The sequence below is a fragment of the Anarhichas minor genome, unplaced genomic scaffold (genome assembly GCF_050575085.1).
Source record: "Anarhichas minor isolate MPS153535 unplaced genomic scaffold, ASM5057508v1 ptg000007l, whole genome shotgun sequence".
Taxonomy (NCBI): Eukaryota; Metazoa; Chordata; class Actinopteri; order Perciformes; family Anarhichadidae; genus Anarhichas; species Anarhichas minor.
Window position 1 is genome coordinate 17,381,532 of NW_027466453.1, and position 20,169 is coordinate 17,401,700.

Here is a 20,169-nt window from a genome sequence, read left to right on the forward strand (position 1 = left end):
TTGTTTTGTGATCTTCACACCACACTGCATGAAAAGACGTGCATCCTTCAAAATGTGGGTGCAGGTGCAGGTATGAGCTTGTGCATAGGGGTATTCATGTGACGGTTGTGTGAAAGGCAGAAGAGCTGGAGAATTCTTTGGGAAAATATCCAGTTCAAGTTTCAGGGGACTTTTGGCAGACTAGCCAGGTGATGCACTATATTTATCCGACAGCTGCACAAGCTACATTGTACATTTTTAGAGGAGAAGTAAATAAATTCTTTGCGGAGGATACGCTTTTCCAGCATTGGCAGCAATCGCAGTGCATCCCTGCAGTACAGCTCTGTTGGCAGGTTATTGTCAAGAAGCAGCGTGGCGAGTGATGAGAAGCTGGAGGCTCATTTTACTTATATAACTCTTTAAAATGTGTTTATGGGGAATATTCTCAAAGATAAAATGAGGAAATGTTAAAAGAGGATTCAATTAAGCTCTGCTGCAAACAGTGTCTTAATAGGATTTATACAATATCATAATCAAGTTTGAAGGTATTGTGAAGTAAATCTCTACATTTAAAAGAACTCAAGTAAATGCAAAGCCCTTTAAACTTGTTTTCACCTGCGCTGTAATACAAACCAGTTTCAGATGGGTTTTTTTCAATCATTTTGCAGACTAAAATAGCGCTCATCAGTTCCTTTGTACAGATACGATCCTGACACATCAAAGAAAAGTGTTCCTGGAGGTTCAGAGCTGATCAGCTTTCTCTCTCTTCTCCCAGACAGACGTTGCGTTCTCCTCTGGATACGTCAGGAAAAACCTTGTCTGCTCTGCAAAACTAATTTGCATATTGCGCCAGATCCTAATGTGGGCATAATTTAAGATAACAAGAACACATTTTAATACCATTAAATAGTGCGTTCGTTCTGTAAACATAAATGTGATTTAAACAAAGGATCCTCACTAATAGAAGTCGATGCAGCTTTTTCATTTTGAGAGAGAGTAACTTGTCATTTCATGCCTGCCCTCATGCAGGATCACTGAGGTATTTGGGGATGTCTGGACAGATATCTTTTCTACTTTGTTTGCCACCAGTTTTTGCAGCCCCCACCTTCTCCACACACACTAAAGCTCTCTTTCAGTGTTTGTTGTAAAACTCGAGAATGTGGCTGGAGCTTTTAAAACGTAGAGGGCGACAGTAATGTGGAATCCAATACATCTTGATTGCAATTGTTGCTTTGATGTACTATAAGAGACTTGAAATTATTTACGGCTAAAATACCGATTTGCTGTCAGCAGGACACACAAAACCATGCAGCACATGTAGCAGCAGGAGTTTGGAAATGAGCCTGTTATTCTTGTCTTTTATTTATTTAATGACAGCCGGCATGGTTTGTTCTTTGGGTATTACAAAAACTTTCCAGGCCGAGCTTTCACAGCTCAACTAAAATTCAGCTCCTTGCAGAAAGATCAGCCCTCAGCACGACTTATTCTTGGACAAAATTCTGACGCATACGGCAACACTGATAGAAAACCCCTGAAATATCTTCACACAGCCTCCTGACCTTTGATCTTAAGGAACACAGAATTGTTTGCATGATGCATAAATATGTGACTTCTCTCTGGAGTAAAGGGGAAGAAAACTGGTTAGATCAAGTATTAAACATCTCAAATTGACAAATGTTTCATCATAATACATATTTGCTAGAATAAATGTTCTACCTTTTAGGGCTACAAATATTAAAGTAAAAAGTCTATATTCATAAATCAGGAAAGTAGAGCCAATGTGGTGGACTGTGAGTATCACCATATGGTTTATTTTAAAGAGGTTGTTTTTTTTCAGCCGGCAGGAACGTTTCACTTTCACTCTTGTTCCTCATCACTCATTCATTCCAGAGCATGTCTGCTCACGTTAGGAGCTGACACCACATGACTCAGTGAGCCTTCTTCCACACAGCAGATGCTCTGCATGGTGAGTACACACAGCTCGTTAGTACAATTGCTTGCCTGTGTTTAGCTTGTATTTGCTTCATCCAATGTGATATTGATTTCAAATGCAGATGAAAGAGATGAGTTTCTCCTCCGATGTGATGATTCGGCATGTTTTTGGCTGGGTTTCCATCCTCTGGTTGACTTCAGCAGTCAGCATTACTGGTGAGGCTTTTGTTTTGTGCATGAAAAGACACATTTATAAAAACAGCACAGAACAGCTAGCATGGTTCTTCCTGATAATAGTCCAACATATAACCCTCTCTATAGTCGCTCTTTGGGTTTAGAACAGATTAAACAAAGTGAGGTTTAGAGGTGCTGGTAGGTGGATTGTTTTTGTTACATCTGGACAGAACCAGGCTAGCTGTTTCCCCCTGTTTCTAGTTGTTGTGCTAAGCTAAGCTAACTGGCTGCTGGCTGTCTACATATTCATCATTCAGAACTGAGAGTGGTATCAATCTTCTTATCTTGCTTTTGGCCATAAAGTGATTATGTGTATTTCCCAAAATGCCTCACTATTCCTTAAGATAGTCATAAAACTGTTTAACCCAACTGTATACTTACAGCTGCCCCAAATCTAAATGAAAGGTAACTAAAGACTAAAGACTACTTTCACAAAGTAATTATCATAATTTGACCCTCAATGTTTTCAGACCGTGTTTTTTTAAAACGTTAATCATCCCTTTCTCTGATAATTCAGCCAGTCAAGGTGTGATGCTGGAGACCATTTCCCAGGTGGTTGCGCAGTGTGGAGAAAATGTGACACTGACATGTGATGCCAGCTCATCAGGCACTATTAAGTCATTTTCCTGGCTGGCTAAGAATAAAAGTGTGTGTCAATATGGAGACAACGGATCATCTGAGGTTCTGTGTGAAAGCACGGCCCAGCCCCACAGACTCACTCTGTCTCTGCTCAACGTGATGCCGGTCGACCAGGGGAAATACATCTGTAAACTACATTCCACCAGTGGAGCAAAGTCCAACACAACTCATGTTACAGTACAAGGTGAGCGACAACTTTTTCTTTTTTTAAACATGTTTTTCTCGCTGTCTTCTTTTCATCTAAAAGTCCCTGATCATTACAGACTGCATTGGAAGTTGTGGCTCCTCCATCAATGGGTCTCATGCTGAGTGCTGGTTCAATGGAGTTTACCCCATCGGCACCGTCCACTGGTTCCAGGGAGATGTTAACTTCACGCTCTCAGCCAGCACACAGGCAGAGAAGGACCCTCATGGACGGTTCAATGTCTCGAGTACAATTCGTGTACAGAAAGGAAACCTGAATCAGCCGTACGAATGCTCACTGTGGATACCCTCTGCCAGGAAGCGGCTCTCTAGTCAACTGATACCTTTGATTGAGAAACAGATCAGGTCATCAGGATGCACGGTCAAACTGCAGTGGATCTGTATAATGGTGGGGATCATGACATTTATGATATGAAGAGAACAAACAGTGTTTCAGTTGTTGATAGAAAAGCAAAAAACAGAAATGAGAGGAGGCAAAGATTGAGGCATGGCATTAAGAAGGGTTAGGTGACGGTCTATTAGACTTCTGTAGTTCTGTTTGCAATTGTTGCCGAGTGTTGCCGCTGAGTGGGCACATCATTGTTTTTAACATGTTATCTAATAACTTGCAATTGAGAGCAACGGGCAACTCTCTTCTCTGGAAAGATGAGACCTGAAGCAACACTTTTTATGACTCCCATGTCTATAATACAATATCAACATACTTATAATGCATTATAATCAGCTTACAGCATCGTATAACTAAACTCATTCATGTTCATAATACTTTATAACTATAATGACAACACATTATAGAACATTTTAATGACATTTTTTTACAACTATGGGAATTTTAATACACAATGTCAGTAATCATGATAACCCATAACACATTATAAAATGCTTTATAATGTGTTATGGTGACACTATAAGTATGTTTAAGTAAGTTTGTAAATCTTTAACTGGAGATGAGGAAGTCAGCTGATTTAATGATTGGTTTGAGTACAAATCTAAAAGCACATTTTGACTTCCCCTCCTACCTGATTAGGTGGAGTTTGCTTTTCTAAGCTCACTGATTCACTGTTGGCACTCAGAACTAATGACTGTGGACTCTGAGAGGACTTTGACTGTTGAAACAATGTGCAGTTATCCTAAAAAAGAGACTCCAGCCTTTGCAGAAACAGCATTTGTGTTTTGATATGCCATAATGTGTTTTGTTTTACTGGTAGTTGTAGGAAATGGCTTCATCAAACCTTCACTTCATGCTGATGGCCAGAAGGAGGCAGTCCTCCCATGTAGGAAAGATAAGGAGCTCTGATTTACTGCCTTTATGCACCTCTTGTTTATTGTAAAAGCTTTTTAAATCTGCTTTGTAGTTATTCTCACAAAACTTACCTCTATGAAATTCATTACATTTGACACTTTTTTGTAGAATATGTCATTTAAACCCCAGCTACAGACAAAAAAAAGCACCTCGTTCATATCGTACATCCTCTCTTTTTTAGGATTTGTATCTGGTGTTCCTCAAAGATAATTTTCTGTTCCAACCGACTGTGTTTGCTCATCTGTGGTGTGACCATGTCTGTGGAAAGTTATGTGAGTTTAGACATCTGTATAGGTGGCGGTCTCATACAACAGTATTTGGTTGTGTTTTAGTTTGGTGTTCTTTGTTGAACCATTTTGTGTTTCGCAGCCTGTTGAATATGCTTTTGTATTTCAGTTTGAGTTTGTTGACAATTTGCTCTGAGACGCAACATTCAAATGACAGGTTTTGCTCGGGTGCATAGTGGAAAGACAACTTTTCTTTGCCTTTGTATTTGTATGCATTTCTTCTTTTGTGAAACTGAAATAAACTCAAAAGACCCGATGGAGTCTCTTGCATTAGTGACAAAACATCCTTAATTCTGCAACCGTCTAGTCGGATTTACATGAGCCAACTATGAGCCACTCAGATAAGATTGCCATAAATATAAACATATGTAACCAAGAGTGCAAGCGAGGACATGTGCAGGTATTGTGTTGCACAATTACTTTCCCTCATGTGTGGTTTTCATCACAGTAGACATCGTTACATAAACAGGAGCAAAGCCACGAAGAGAAACTTTAAAATGAACTTCAAGGCTCAAAGTGAAGAAATGATACATCAGTGAAATAGAAGCAAATGCTGCTCTCTAACCTTCTGCTGCTCCGCAGAGTCAAAGAGAAAAGACGGCCGTCACCGGAGGCTTTGAGTTGGTAAACCAAGCGACTGGAGCGGGAGAGGCCGTTAAGATAACATGACCTCAGGAGACCCTGTGGAGAGCAGATACACACTGCAGATGAGTTACTGAGGACAGAACACAGACGAGACACTGACGTGTTTGCTCCAGTAGAACAACAACAACAACATTGGATTAATTGCAGATCAGTCGTGTTTTATCCAGTACACTCAGGGAACACAATCCATAACCTATAATCATTCAGGATTAATATCAATAGAATATTACAATACTACACACTATATAAGTCTACATGTGGAAATTAGTATGAGCATCATTATCAAGCCTTAAAGGAATACTTTGACATTTTGGGAAATACTGTTTGCATATTCAGTTTGCAGATTGACACACGGTGGTATCAATCTTCTCATCTATCTCTCTGCGGGAAACTGAATATGTGCATCTCATGAATGTTGATGGTTGTATTCACACACTGCTGTGAAGAGAATGTATTGTAGAAAACAGTGGTTGGTGTTTCATAATGGCAACAACAAATATTCACCCACTGTTATGTTAAAATCAATGATCTTTATATGCAAATAACTGCTTGTCTTTTTTTCAAGTGAGGAACGTTGTTTATCTCGTGTTGTGTCAGAAATATTACAAATATGCTGTTAAATAATCCTACAAGAGCCGTGTGTAAACACTATGAACCACAAACGTAAGCACACAATGTATATATTATCGTACAGAAGAAATGAACATCTGTCAAATCAGATCTAATCCAGATGTTTGCAGGCTAAGCTGGACCTCAACCTTTGTGTCTGCAAAGACAACAGCGTTGAGTTGAGACTAAAACACTGTTGCCATGGTGAACCTGAGCTGCTGAAGCTTTTCATAAAGACAATATGTCGGCTTTGTCTCAAATTTGCTGGTTTTCTTCTTTTGGTGCAGAAAATTGGAGCCCAGCGATCAGATACGCTTGGCTTTGAAGGGCACTCCGGTTCGAGGAGCAATCTGATTCCCCATCAAGTAAGAGGTCAAACTCACGCACGTCTGGGTATAACTTATCTGAGGGCCGGTTGCATTCACTTTTATTTGTAGTTAGTACAAATAAAGGGTTTGTGGGTTCAAACAGCACTTTGTGGGACTATAGGGAAGCGTTCATCTCAGAAGTAATTCAGCTAATCACTGACGTCACTGATGTCTTTTGTTTGATTCTTATTTCATGACACATGCTCTTAAGAGTAGACGTGTCACAGTCAGGAGAGCAGCAGGAGCCAATGGAAGAATGATAATACAATGTTAGCAGGAAATCACTCATCAGGCAGACTGGTGCAGTTCAATGATTTACATAGAAAAGCTTACAATGGCAGCAGGTCTGGCAGGCGGGTAACAGGCAGACAGGTATAACTGCATTGAAACATGACAGAGAACAAAGGAACCTGGGCTGGAGTACAACAGCAGGGTCTCATGAGAGGGAATGGGGAGCAGCTGGGTGATGGCAGGTGAGGAGGTGGACGAGGAAAGGCCGTGCAGAGCAGACGAGTGAAGTGGAAGACGGGGCACGTTCAATGTGAACGCGGTGTGCTTTGTTTCCACGAACCGTTGTGAAGCGGTGAGCAGTGGGCTTTGAGGCATGTGTTCTCTCGTTAGGTGGATGTGTCAGAGGTGTTACTCATGGATCACAGCACAGTCTTGAAGGTAAGAAGTGGATTATTGCTCACCTGTTGGATCACTATAATTAGGGACCACTGTCTCCTCATAACCCGTCACTCAATTGGGATGTTCTCTGCTATTATTAGTGTGTAAGAGTGTGTTAACACGTATATTTACAGATTTCATCAGGCTCTGAAAATTCCTTGGAAAAGAATGAAAAGAAAAGCCTTCTCTGGGACAAGACTTGTGTGATCCGTCTGTTAACGTTGACTCTCTGAAGAGGAAACAGAGTTCAGCTGAACAATGCAAACTGTGAAAGATATACAACACAAATACCTGGCCGGTTTCCTTCCGCGTGACAATTCAGCTGCAAGTGAAAGGCCTCCTGTTTAAAGGCATCCATGCAGAACTTGACAAACACAAAATGACGTAAATCCTGGGTGTTATCTAGAATCATGTAGCAGACCATGTCCCGTACGAATGAAGAGAACTAAATAAATAAGAAAGATTACAACGTGCACACAATATATATTTGTGGTGAGAGTCATTCCACAAAGAGAGAGGACTCATCATCACAAACCTCTCCGATCCTCAGAAGCTGCTTTGTCCTTGAAGACCACATCTGTATATATTGTGTATATATACAGTATAATATATACACAGACCTGAGTTCACAGCAGCTACTCCTTACCCTTTTCATCATGAGTGGAAATGCTTTCTCAGAATAACGCACTTCTCCACATCCTTAAGTGGAGCGGTTACCCATCTATAAACGAAGTTCCAGGAAAGTTGTAATTTCTGCTTCTTCCAACCTTTAACAGACCAATTAAGTCATGCATCACGAAGTGAAGTGAAAAAAGCAGTGACGTACCTTTACAGACGGACACACGTCGCTTTTGTTAAAGTTCTGTATCTTTGCTGCAGATGTCTGTCACTGACAGTCAATCAGCTGCATGCTATGTTCTATTTTTCACATGTAAAAAATAAAACCTCTCGACATTTGCAGTATTTTTTAGCGGTGATGAATAAACGTGTTCCACAACGTAAGAACTACATCTGTTGCTAATATTGAACTTAATGAATACTTACAACCACAGTTACATAAAATAAAGGTTACGTAACCTTCCAATTATTTTATGTAACTGCGGTTGTTCAGGCTCCTCCTCTCCGCTCTGATCCTCGGCATTCTTCCATCCGTGGATACTGAGCGCCATCACCTCATGCAGTGCTTCCACAACACTTCCTGTAAACACTCATGAGGTCTGCAGCCATGTGGAAGACGTGGCAAAAGTAATAAGGAAGACGTCGTCCAATAGTTAATCAGCTGGATTAAACTAAATTAGAATAATTGTCTACAACTCATGCAGTGATGATACAGAACAATAAATCCATTACTTTGCTACATTTCCAATGTATTTCTCTAATAAGGCACAATTGGACAGTTTAAAAACTATACATGTGTAAAGGAATACATTTCAAAACATGTTTAATATTTTTCTAACTTTCTTTGCAGTATTGTTCATAATTCATGAGATTTTTTTTCATGTTTTAGTGCCGATTGTTCTCTTTCACATCTCTGACTTTGATGTATTTGTATTATGTTGGGTGTAATGTGTATAATATGTCTAACTGTATGCAGTGGAAGTGCAAACATATGCCGTTTGCAGTATGTAGTATACGTTTATATTTTTGGTTCAGACCCCGAAGGAAGTGTGGGCCATGTTGCCATGGTAACAGCTAATGAGGAACCAAACAAACACTTCTACGTCCGTGAAAATGAATGTAGTCTTCATTTCATCTCAAGGTCCACTGAGATGGAACTTCACCTTCAAGGAGGCAAAGCACAAATAAAAACACATCGGGGATCAAATGCTTTTCAAGAGCAACATTTAATCAGACGTCTTCACGGACTCTCATCTGTGCTTTGGAGAGATGTGGAGACGTTTGTGTACAACAAGAAGAGATATTCTAATGATTTTCTAAGTCCTTCCCAAACTTTAATATTATTCTAGTTGAACTCATTTTGTACACAGATACATTAATCCTAAACCCCGTTTAACCGTCTGTATATCGACTTGTTTAATTGTTGTTTATTTATCACGTCTAACTACGTTGTTTTTTACATTTAATTTAATTAATTTGCTTTTCATATTTAATTTGATTGACATTAACTTTTTTACGCAGTGGAACCGTGTTAAGATGCTCATGACCTGCTGGATGTCAATGTTGTTCACAATGTTCAATAAAATAATTAGCTTCACGGGAACATCATGACATGTGCATTAAAAAATAGACAAGGTTATTTACATCTAATGACGTTGGTCTGCTTGTTAAGCAGGACTATAATAGACCCACATGGGCCTCTTTGAACAACACTTTTGTCCTCCTTATAACGATGCATTTTATTCAAACATCAACTACTGCCAAACGGCACTCACCCGTTTTTTTGGAATCTTTCTCTGAATAAAGATGAAACTACTGGTTCAGCCAGAGTAACACTATCAGAGGGAAGCCAGGTGTGCTGGCTCCGCTGGAGTCTATGGTCGTCCTGTCGGTAGACGTGGCTGATCACATTACTACCCATTATCTCGCTGCGTTACACAGTCAAACAGAAACCAACCAGCTGCGCCTTCTTGATGAGCTTCATGACACTCAAGAGTTTTTACACTTCCGCCTCAGAGGCAGAGTGCAGTGTTTGTGTGTATGTCAAGTTAGAGATGGAGTGTCTATGTGTGTGTGTGTGTGTGTTTGCAGTCTGCAGCTGACAGCCCAGTAACATTAGGACCTACACTGGGAAATCAGGCGAAAGGTCACAGTTGAACTCACTGACTGCTGAGAAGGAGGATGTCGTTGCTGATTCAACAGAATCAGCTCTGTGTACTAACAATGGAGACCTCTGTGTGGAACCACAAAGTGTTCAGTGTGTGCACTTTTTTAAGTTTAAATGAATAAATGAATTCCCATTTTGGCTTTAAATAATAAAACAGCAGTCATTTTGTGAGATGTTCAAGCTAAATAAATAAAATGAGATGTTTGTGTATTGTGTTCATTTAAAGTACAGCAGCAGTGTTGTTTTAGAATAGACGGTGGTGTTGTGTCTCGTATAGTTAACAGGTTCTAAATGGCTAAATCTGGTAGCTTGAGAGGCAAGTTAGGAGCACTATATCAAATAAAACTTAAAAAAATAAGTTGTCTCAAATTCTTGTTTCAAAACATTGTACAATAAAAGAAAGAGTTGTCAGTGGCTTCCTCCATGTCAGTCGAGCTGGTGCTAATGTAACCTCGGTTGTTGCCTGACTGCAGCTGTGCTTGGAGAACGAGTTAACCTTGAAGAAGGTTGAGAGGCACAAACCAAAGGACTTCAAAACAGTAGATGAGAGAATATGTTTATCTTGCAGAGGGCAGAATGTGCTGGCAAACAAACGGACATCTTTGAAGTCATTCTCAGTAGGTCCCCGTGTGGTTTATTACTCAACATTACCTCAGGTAGCATGTTGCAGAAGTTGTTCATGACTAAATAATTCACAAAGCTGCCATTGGTTAGTCTCATTGATCAGTCAAGCTGACGGCTCTTCTACTTCTGTGTGACCACAATAGATTTGTCCAACGAGATGTTTGCTGTGACTGAATGACATCGTTTGATCTGCAGCACGATGTACCAATCCCTGCACCAGCACTGCTGTCTGTTTAGATCCTGGTTCACAGAGATCAACAGAGAACGGCACTAAAAAGGCAACAGGAGTCAGGGGCAGACAAGAGAAGAATAAACTACGGGATGAGTGGTGCGAATCGCTTGCAGGTGTGTTTAAAAATGTTAATTATTTCTGGCGTGTACAGGCCATCAGGCAAACCAAGTCAAATGTGGTCACCGGTGGGCTGCTGTGTCTGTGGGTCGGTCAAATGGATACAGCTTATACATATTTATCTATTTCTATATCGTTACCGCCGGCCCCGGGGCTCCAGCACCACGGCCCTGTATAACTTATCGTGACCCGGAGAGTGGCAATGTCAATGTCATGATGAACCAGCTGATGTGGAACTGTAGAGTAATGTCATACATGCAGATGTATAAGAAACCGAAATGGATTCTGTCTGCATCCTTTTACAATATTTTTGTAGCGTAGGTGTACAATATATATGTATGAGCTCACTTTCTGTGAAAGGATCGGAAGGGAATCAACACAGATTTAAGGATCATTTGGCGGGTAGACTGACTGAATCCTCTCTCACACAAAATACACAAAATAATAATGAAATAATGCTGCACAAAAACACTCGTTTACCATTTAAACTAAATGTTGTAACAGGACTTTAATTAAAAATGTTCAACAACACAACAAACTAGCAGGGGAAGGTCGATCTCCACCACCTCCAGCTTTCCTCCTCGCAGCTTATTTTATGCTAATTCTATGCTGATTTAATTTGCATACGCTGGTCATGGTGTTTCATGAGATGAAACTGAAAAAGAAAAGTTAAATACGAGGATTCAACCAACTTGCTTTCATTACATGCAAGACTACATTTTATAGCTTCTGAACATAATTTAATTTCAATCTGGTGTACCGAGAATATTAAAGTGTTAATTCTATTAAACGTTATAATAATTAAATGTGACATTATTGTTTGACTGGTGGGGCTAATCAAAAGGCAGAGAGAGAACTACTTGGTATGCCGAGCAGCTGCCTTAGTATCACACACCGGGGGTCCAAATGTGATTCAAGGTTTGCTAAACCCTTTTCTCCTACAGCGATGCTCCAATCATTACTTAGCAACCGTATCGTTATATAGTTTGGATGGCGACGTATCTTTTAATCACATTCCCAAAACCAAAAATGCAAGAGCGACAGTTTATATGGAACGGATTAAACTGTGTTCTTCTGCTCTACCGTAACATGTTAGCATTCCAGGCTAGCTAGCTTACCATCTAAAGTGACAGAGGCTACTTGACTGTGTTACTGTGTGACATTACAGCAGGTAACAGTAGAAACAGATCCGATTAGAACCGGAACACCCAGTGTTCAAGAGCCAAGAGGCTATCGGGATATATCTGTTTGTTCTGCTTTTTATTTGGTTGGGGAAGTTTACGTACAAGCAGCTTTAGTTAAGTTTGCCATTAATCTTTGCACTCGAATCCTTTTCTTGTGTAAAAGTGAAAGATGTTTGAAAGTACGAATATTAAAGCTTAAATCTAACCTCTGTGATCCTCGTCCAAGTATCTTTTTCTATAAGCTTTTAAATTGTGATCATCAGCTGGTAAAGATGCAGAATCTTTGCGTTGGACATAAAGCGTCAGCTTTAGCCTCGTATGCACATTTCATGTTCCTTTTACAAGGTTCTTGTTTTAAAACAAATCATCTGGAAGCATTAAAAAGTCAGCTGGTGACAGTTGTCAACCAAGCTTTAGCTCCCGCTAGCTAGCTAGTGACAGCAGGGCTACAGCCAAATCTGCTAGCAACAGTCAATAAAATCCACGGGGTGAGAAGCCTGCTTTATTAAATGTGTGTGAATCAAAGTAGCATTTTTTTTTTAATGACAACGTGACAAAGGGCGAGAGGGTTTAGCCGTTGATTACCCATCATTATTAAACGTGAAGAGGAGTTCATTGGGACGTTCACCTTGTTTTGTTACATCCTAATCTGTCAAAGTGTTAGTTGGAAGCGGGAAGGCAGTGACGCTCCACTAACAAGATTCACCACGACACACATTACTGCAGCCGCCTGCAGAGAGCACACGATACTAAAGCAGCAATACTGGTAATATGAATAACCAGAGGGCAAAAGGTTTCTGTGTAAAAGTCTGTGCGGAAAATGTTGTGTAACGGTTTAAAATGTAAAATTGGGTCAAAAGAAAAATAAGAGCAGCAACAGCTCTGGTTTCACACTCCAACGAATGTATCCTATTAAAAATAGAAAGAAATCGATGCAGTCTATAAATATAATAGTACATTTCCATCTTGGACTCACCCTGATGTGATGTTCTGAAAATAAAACTTACATTTTGAGAAATCCATATAAATGTGTCTGGGTCTCGATGCACTGCTCCCTGATGCTTTGGACAACAACTGGAAACAGGCTTGGGAACTCTTCACCTCACAGTAATGAGCACAGCGGGGCACATAACGTCGGGAATGGCATTTGAGTGTGGGGGACGTTCTCTTACGGCTTTATTTTTGGGAACCTGGCACCGTGGCGCACATTGCAGTCAAGTGTGGGGCCCTGTCCAGTGTGTTGGGGGTGTGCCAAACACACTTTTGGTAATTTCAAGTGTCCAAGCTGTACATGCATCAAAAACATGACATTCAGCTCCAAATGAAGCTTTAAATGACTTAACTATTACATGTATTGGGAATGGAAAGCAACAAATGAAAAAGGATACTGCTACCTGACATTTCACTCAAACCCAAAATAAGTACCTGCTGCTTTTCTCCCCTCTTACGCGGCTGTCCTCCCCACCTCAAGGCCACAGTTTGCATAACAAAGTCCTCGAACATCCAGTCCAAGAGGTTTTTAGCTTCATCGTGGGATGTTCTGGTTAAATATGCGTTTGAACGTGTCTCCCACCGCCCTGGGCTTCTGTAATGGCCAGTGAGCGCTGCAGACCCCTGATGCAAGCAACGACTCCCCTTCAATCATTATTAAAGAAGAGAAGCTGCCAGAGTTGTCTTGTCACATACATGTAGACCCTGAGAAATGAAAGAGGAGACTATGTTGATATGAGGATTCAGGCCCAAAACATTCGATAACTGTGTTAAATGACTGGTGTGTGCCTTAAAGGTTAATATCTTAATTTAGAAAAAAAAAACACACACACACACACGCACACACACACACACTTAACTCAAAACACTGCCGGCGACATGCTGTTGCTCCTGCCCCCACCACCACCACCCCCACACACACACACACACACACACACACACACACACACACACACACACACACACACACACCTCTCTTATCCAGGACATGATGTTCCAGAGCCAAAGGACAATATCAGAAAACCTGTCGCCAAACTTGAGAGGGAGGAGGTTTGAACACACACTCATTAGAGCCACCTGCATGTACGCTCTCAAAGTCACTGAACGAAGAGAATGGATCAAATCAAATGAGTGGGCCGGTGTTAGTGGGCTGTTGTGGTCTGTACTTGGTGTTGACATGCACATAAAGAGAGGTCTGGAATTTACAGGATATGTTCTATAAGAAAAATATGAGAGCGAGTTAAGACAAAGAGAAAATCTCTGGATTTATTATCCTCACTTTTCAGCATTTGCACAGACTTCTTTCTGGACAAACACTGGCAAAAGCTAAAGCCAAGACAAAGCAATATCAAGCTGTCCCTTTCACAATCTGTATCCACGCCCGGTTAAAACCTGCCAAAGTCAATCCCTGGTAAATCCGCGGTAGTTCTGGCCTTTTAAAAAGTAACTCAAATGTCGCCACGGGGAAGAATCCATCCAGAAATGTGTGGTTAGATCGCTCCCTCGTCGAGGCCATTATGGATGTGTCACGCTGGGTCTGAGGAACAGTCTGCAGAATCAGACCTCAGTGATAAATTGATGTCACTGTTCATCCCCCAAAAACAGTGAAACAGTCCATCAAAGTTGAGCTTATTTCGGCTGAAACCCTCCTGTAGTTAATAGAAGGAACTTCTACAAAGTACAAGTTTGACATGCGGACAATAAAATTCTGTTCTTTTTTAAAGAACACACTGTACACTCCTATTCTGCTCTTTACGTAGCCATTGAATGGGATTAATAGCTTTCTTAAGCAATCAACCTCACATTTAATCCATCGGCAAACAAAGTGTGCAGACCCCGAGTCTGTTCAGACTTCATCATACTCTCCACTGGAGTGCCGTCCTTAAATTGCCCACTTAGCTCAGCTGTAAAGATCAAATGGCTTTACAGCATGGCGCAGCGTTTCAGGGTCAGCCTCCTTAACAGTTTACGGTACATCTGTGTTTATTTACGCCATACATTGCATGCCCACATTAGCAATTACTACCAGCTCTTTTTGTTCTTAAGTTCCTGCATGCAGTGCAAACTTCAAATGCCAAGTTCAGACATGGTGGCCTTCTCACCCGAGTACACGTCAGTGGCACTGGACCAACACAGTGTGACGGGGCGAACTGTCCCGTCACACTTATTAAAACATGACGGGCCACTCGTTCCAACACACCCTGCTGAATACACACACAGAAACAATACACACACATGCCTGTGTCCTCCAGCTACTGTTTCATTATTAACTATTAATGGCTGATCAAACACTGCTGAGTAACTTAAGTAAATATCAAGTGCCATCTCCTCCTTTTTCCTTCGAACAGTTTGCTGAATAATCCACAGGTATACAGAATAAACCTCCCTTTCTTCTTTCATAATTAGTCTTTAATCAGCCACGGTTGAGCAGTGTGCAAAAATAATACTTGATCAACAGAGCGCTCGGTCCTGAGAGATCATTTCCGTCCACTGTGCCCCCAAAACAGCCTTGTACTCTGAGAACAATCTGTTCCTTCCCACGGCACACTCATCATAACAGACTAGCGCCTCAGAGCCAGTGTGGGAGACCAGCAACTCAATACTGCAACACAGCCCAGGACAACGCCTGCTGCTACAAAAACTATACCAATACACACATTTCTATAAATCAAATGGTAAAAAATGTTTGCTTGTTGTTCAGACAAGTGAGAGTGAGATGCGCAGGAAAAGATGGCAAGTATTTAAAAACAAGACTGACCATGTCAGCGGTTCGTTTAGCAGGTTAGCATGCCAGCAATAAAACAACAAATGAATACATGAACAGTGGGTTGATTGTTGTCTGATAAGAATGATTGAAATGAATCAGATCACGCTCAATGTGGCTTAAAAGAAGTGTAATGCCCGGGTCACTCTGTCTGCGTGTCCATGGCAGACCTTTTTATATTGGCACCCATGTTAACAGCTCAGAGCAAAATAAAATAAAAAAAATAAAACATGTTTGGAGTTCAACAAAAGGCACGTGGGAGACTCCATTAGGCCCCTCTTTTGACATTTACTTTTTATTGAATTTAAAGCTGAACAAATCATTATTTCTACATTAACAATGGATCAAATGACCTTTTGTGATGTCGCCTGTGAGACTCCACAGACACTCATCTGGCTGTATAGTTTTCCTCATTTCAGACTATTTGTTTTGGTTTTATAACCTTGCAACTTTCATGTTTTGGTTGAGTCTCAGCTCTCATTAACATTGGTTTCAGCCACATGAAGGAGCAGTTTTCTGAACAGAAAAATCCCAAAATCTGACGGAAGTCTATAGCTGCTCAGCACCAAATGACAGGTGTTTATTTCACGTGTTCTCTGATTGTTCTGTTAACTCCAAGTGGCCAATAAAATCAGTTATAGCTGCTTTAAAGACACTGTTACATTCACCTTTTTTTTTTTTTTTTTTTAACACAAAGTACTACCTTCAAAGTGTACTGAAAGTGCTGAAATAAATGTATATATATATATATATATATATATATATATATATATATATATATATATATAAATAAATAAATGTTTATAGGCTCCCATGCGGGCCCTGTCTTGCTGTGTTTAATGGAGTGAAGAACCTGAGAGAGGGAGTGCTCAGAGGCTTTGAGCTTTACTTCCAGACCGGTTTGGTCTCCGGGAGGAAGCAGAAGTCAGGAGGGCCAGAGTTGACATTCCGGAGTCCCTCGCTGAGAGTTTATGAAATGCAGAACGTAACGGCAACATCAGGAAATGTGCTGGAATTCTGATTCAAACAGACAATTATTCTCAAGAGAAACCGTCTCTGCTGCAGTTAGTGCAAAATATTTGTTTTCTCAACAGTAAATGAGATTTAAACACATCTGAATAATGAACACACGGGTATGTGATCCGTTTGAATATATATATATAATCTTGGCACAGACACACCAACCTGAACGAGCCAAGAGGAACTCACACGTTTCCCAATAATTCAAAAATCACATAATGTGTTGAAATATGGGGACATGAAGTGTGCTTTCGATACGCCTAATTAGCCAATGTACCCCATTACCGTTCTCCAGAAGGAACAGTTGGACTCATAATGAATGACGGCTCTAATAACGTGCACATTTCTACTCATGAATCCCTTTTAGCTCGGGTAATGGCTTCGGTGGTATCTTAGCAACAAGTGACAAAGTCTGGGCACAGAGAGCGTGTGAGAGATCTCTGTACGATAATAATAAGTGTAATATGAGACAATGATATTAAACACACTCCTTCCTTAGAGGACCAGAACATCCGTCTCTGCCTCATCATGCCATGTGAGCAGAGCGTCAGATGACATAAGACATCTCCCTTTGTGAGTGTACTATTAGCATTAATGGTCTAAAGTGACTGCACTGCATCTCTCCTTGTGGAAAGTGAGATTGTTTATATTCAACTGAACAGTCTCACTGGGATAAATGACATTTTATTGTGGACATCAACAGCAAATGATTGGCAGTGTTTTTGCCGGGGCAGCCTGCATCTGTGTCATCCAAACTAAATGACTGAATGATTCTCTCTTTTATTTTTATTAAACTGTAAAGTATAAGCTGGTTCAACGTCTTCAGACACGGTTCTACAGTAATAGTTCTATAGAGTATTTATTCTGTATACTTTTCCTAAATTTGACCCTTAAAATGCAAACGTGCCCGTGACTGGAAAACAGATTTCTCTTCATTTGACAAAAACAACGTTGCAGCTCTTCTGGAGCTTTCGATCACACCACCAGATCTTCATCAGCAGATGGAGGAAGACCAAGTCATGAAGATCCTCAGACCAGCTACCAAATGAGACCGAGGGTGCTTTGTCAACGGCTGTCTCCATAGAAAAAGGTAACAAATCATATTTACCTCATCGATGTGGAACTTTGACAGAATGTTGAATTGTATATTTCATGATTGAAACAAATGAGCAAATCAATTCAAACAAATGCTTCACTATAGTTCCTTTAGTGATCCGAGCACGTATCCAAACATCTGCACATTTAACTAACTACTGTAACTGATTCACAAGCATTGATCAGAGTGTGAGATGAATGATTCATGGCTGATTAATTATGACAGTAAGTATTAAACAGACTGCACCATCTCTGCTCTTCAGTCAAACTATCCACGACTCTGAAGTCTGCATTACGCACACACACACTTAAGTAAAAGCACTTCTCTCGTCCATTTTTTTTCACTCTTACTCTTCTTGTTTTGCATGAGTGTCTGTGATTGGCTGCTGCAAGCTCAGGGAGCGGGAGATGCTGCCCTCTCCTGATTGGCTGAGAGCAGAAGGGGGCAGGTGATGTGTGAACATAAATAAAAAAGTGCAGACCTGACAGGCACACTCGCATGCACCTGCTGTCATCATCATCCTCTTCAACAGGAACTGCATCCAGCTCCATCACTGACATCAGAACAGGTCTCCGCCAAGGATCCACAGGAAGAGCTCATCATGTCTTTTGAGGTGAAGGAGAAGACAGAGGTGCGTCTCGTGTTTTTGGGAGCGGCTGGAGTTGGGAAGACGGCGCTCATCCAACGCTTCCTCAAAGACACTTTTGAGCCCAAGCACCGGCGCACAGTGGAGGAGCTCCACAGGAAGGAGTACGAGGTGGCGGGTGTCAAAGTCACCATCAACATCATGGACACCAGCGGCAGCTACTCCTTCCCCGCCATGCGCAAGCTCTCCATCCAGAGCAGCGACGCCTTCGCCCTGGTGTACGCCGTGGACGACCCCGAATCCCTGGAAGCGGTCAAGATTCTGCGAGACGAGATCCTGGAGGTCAAAGAGGACAAGTACACGCCTATCGTGGTGATCGGCAACAAGATAGACCGCCACAACGAGCGCCAGGTGTTCAGCAAGGACGTGCTGTCCACGGTGGAGCTGGACTGGAACCACAGCTTCCTGGAGTCCTCCGCCAAAGACAACATCAACGTGCTGGAGGCTTTCAGAGAGCTGCTGCTGCAGGCCAACCTGCCCAGTCGGTTCAGCCCGGCGATGTGCCGGAGACGGGAAACCATCCCCAAGGAGAGCGGCAAACGACCTCCTTTGAACAAGAACGAGAGCTGCCTCATCGCATAGAGACGAGGAGGCAACGACGCCTGAAGAGATGGAGAGAAAACCGCCCAAAGGAGACCGAGAGGGCTTTGTTGGTGGGGAGATACCTACCCAGAGACAGTGTTGAGACTCTGAAACACTGAGGTCTGTTAACTATGCATCAGGCTTGAAAGCTTGGCATAAAAACCCGCAAAACCACTAGAGGCATCAGGATGCTGCAGTGAGGACGGGCACGTAACCATGAAAGCAGATACCACCGAACAGACGTGACAGAAGTAGCTGAACAACCGTCTGAATAATGAGAATGTCTAACATGACGCTCAGTTTTCACTCAGATGTACGTCAGGTTTCATCTTCAAGTGTTTGCGTTGTTGGTGTTAAAAATGTGCAATAATTGTGAAGTGATGGGTATTTATGCAAAAGTGTATTTACATAAGACAGAACGCTTCATATTGTGAAAGCACATCAAACATTATGTTGTGAATTATTATTTGAATACATACTTGCTGGTGTTTTCTGTCTCTTTGTGTCTGACTAATAAATATTGGTTTTGTAGTGGGAGAATTTAAATGGTATTTCTTTTTCACAATAAAAGCACAAAGACCAAGGGGATAGTTGATATATTATTCAGTGCTTATGTCAAGTTAAATAAATAAAAAAACATTGCCAATACCTCCAGTCACATTGATGTCATTTCACTTTGCTTTTGCAGGTTAGGTTTTTTTTCTGAGCTGCCAAAAAGGAAGTGTGTGTGTGTGTGTGTGGGGGGGGGGGGGGGGGGGCATATAGACCATTGGGAAATGATTGAGGTATGTTCTAGAGTAAGTTCACAGCCCACACTGAAAGGTAATGAAAGTAAAACAAAGCTCAAATAAAGACAGTTTGGATCGAAGGACTTTTAAATTGTTTTGTGCAGACACTTGTATAATAAGTAATTCTGTCACAGCATATCTGTTCTTTAAATGGCGTATTCGATGGCTGTAATTCTACTACACGTTGCAGAGTGACAATACTTATCTTATCTTGATAACAGAGCTGGTCCGACCAGAAGTGTAAGTTTTAAAAAGTATAAAAGCAGGAAATGCTGCAACACTTGACCAGCCTGTCTGTATTTAAAGTGATCGGTGTTGATTGTAATGTACGTACCAAATAAATCCCCTGAAAGCAGTGTTTAAAATAAGTGGTTAATATCCTGGTGAAATAAAGTCAATTATGGATTTATTGTATTGGTCCAACACATGGCTCTGTGCTGTGACGCCCCCCGGTGGTCAATATTTACAAACG

General features: G+C 41.2%; 1 pseudogene; it reads left to right on the forward strand.

The window, feature by feature from the left end:
- Positions 1-18,282: 18,282 nt before the first annotated feature.
- LOC142937939 (ras-related protein Rap-2a pseudogene) lies at positions 18,283-18,909 on the forward strand (annotated as a pseudogene).
- Positions 18,910-20,169: the final 1,260 nt, after the last annotated feature.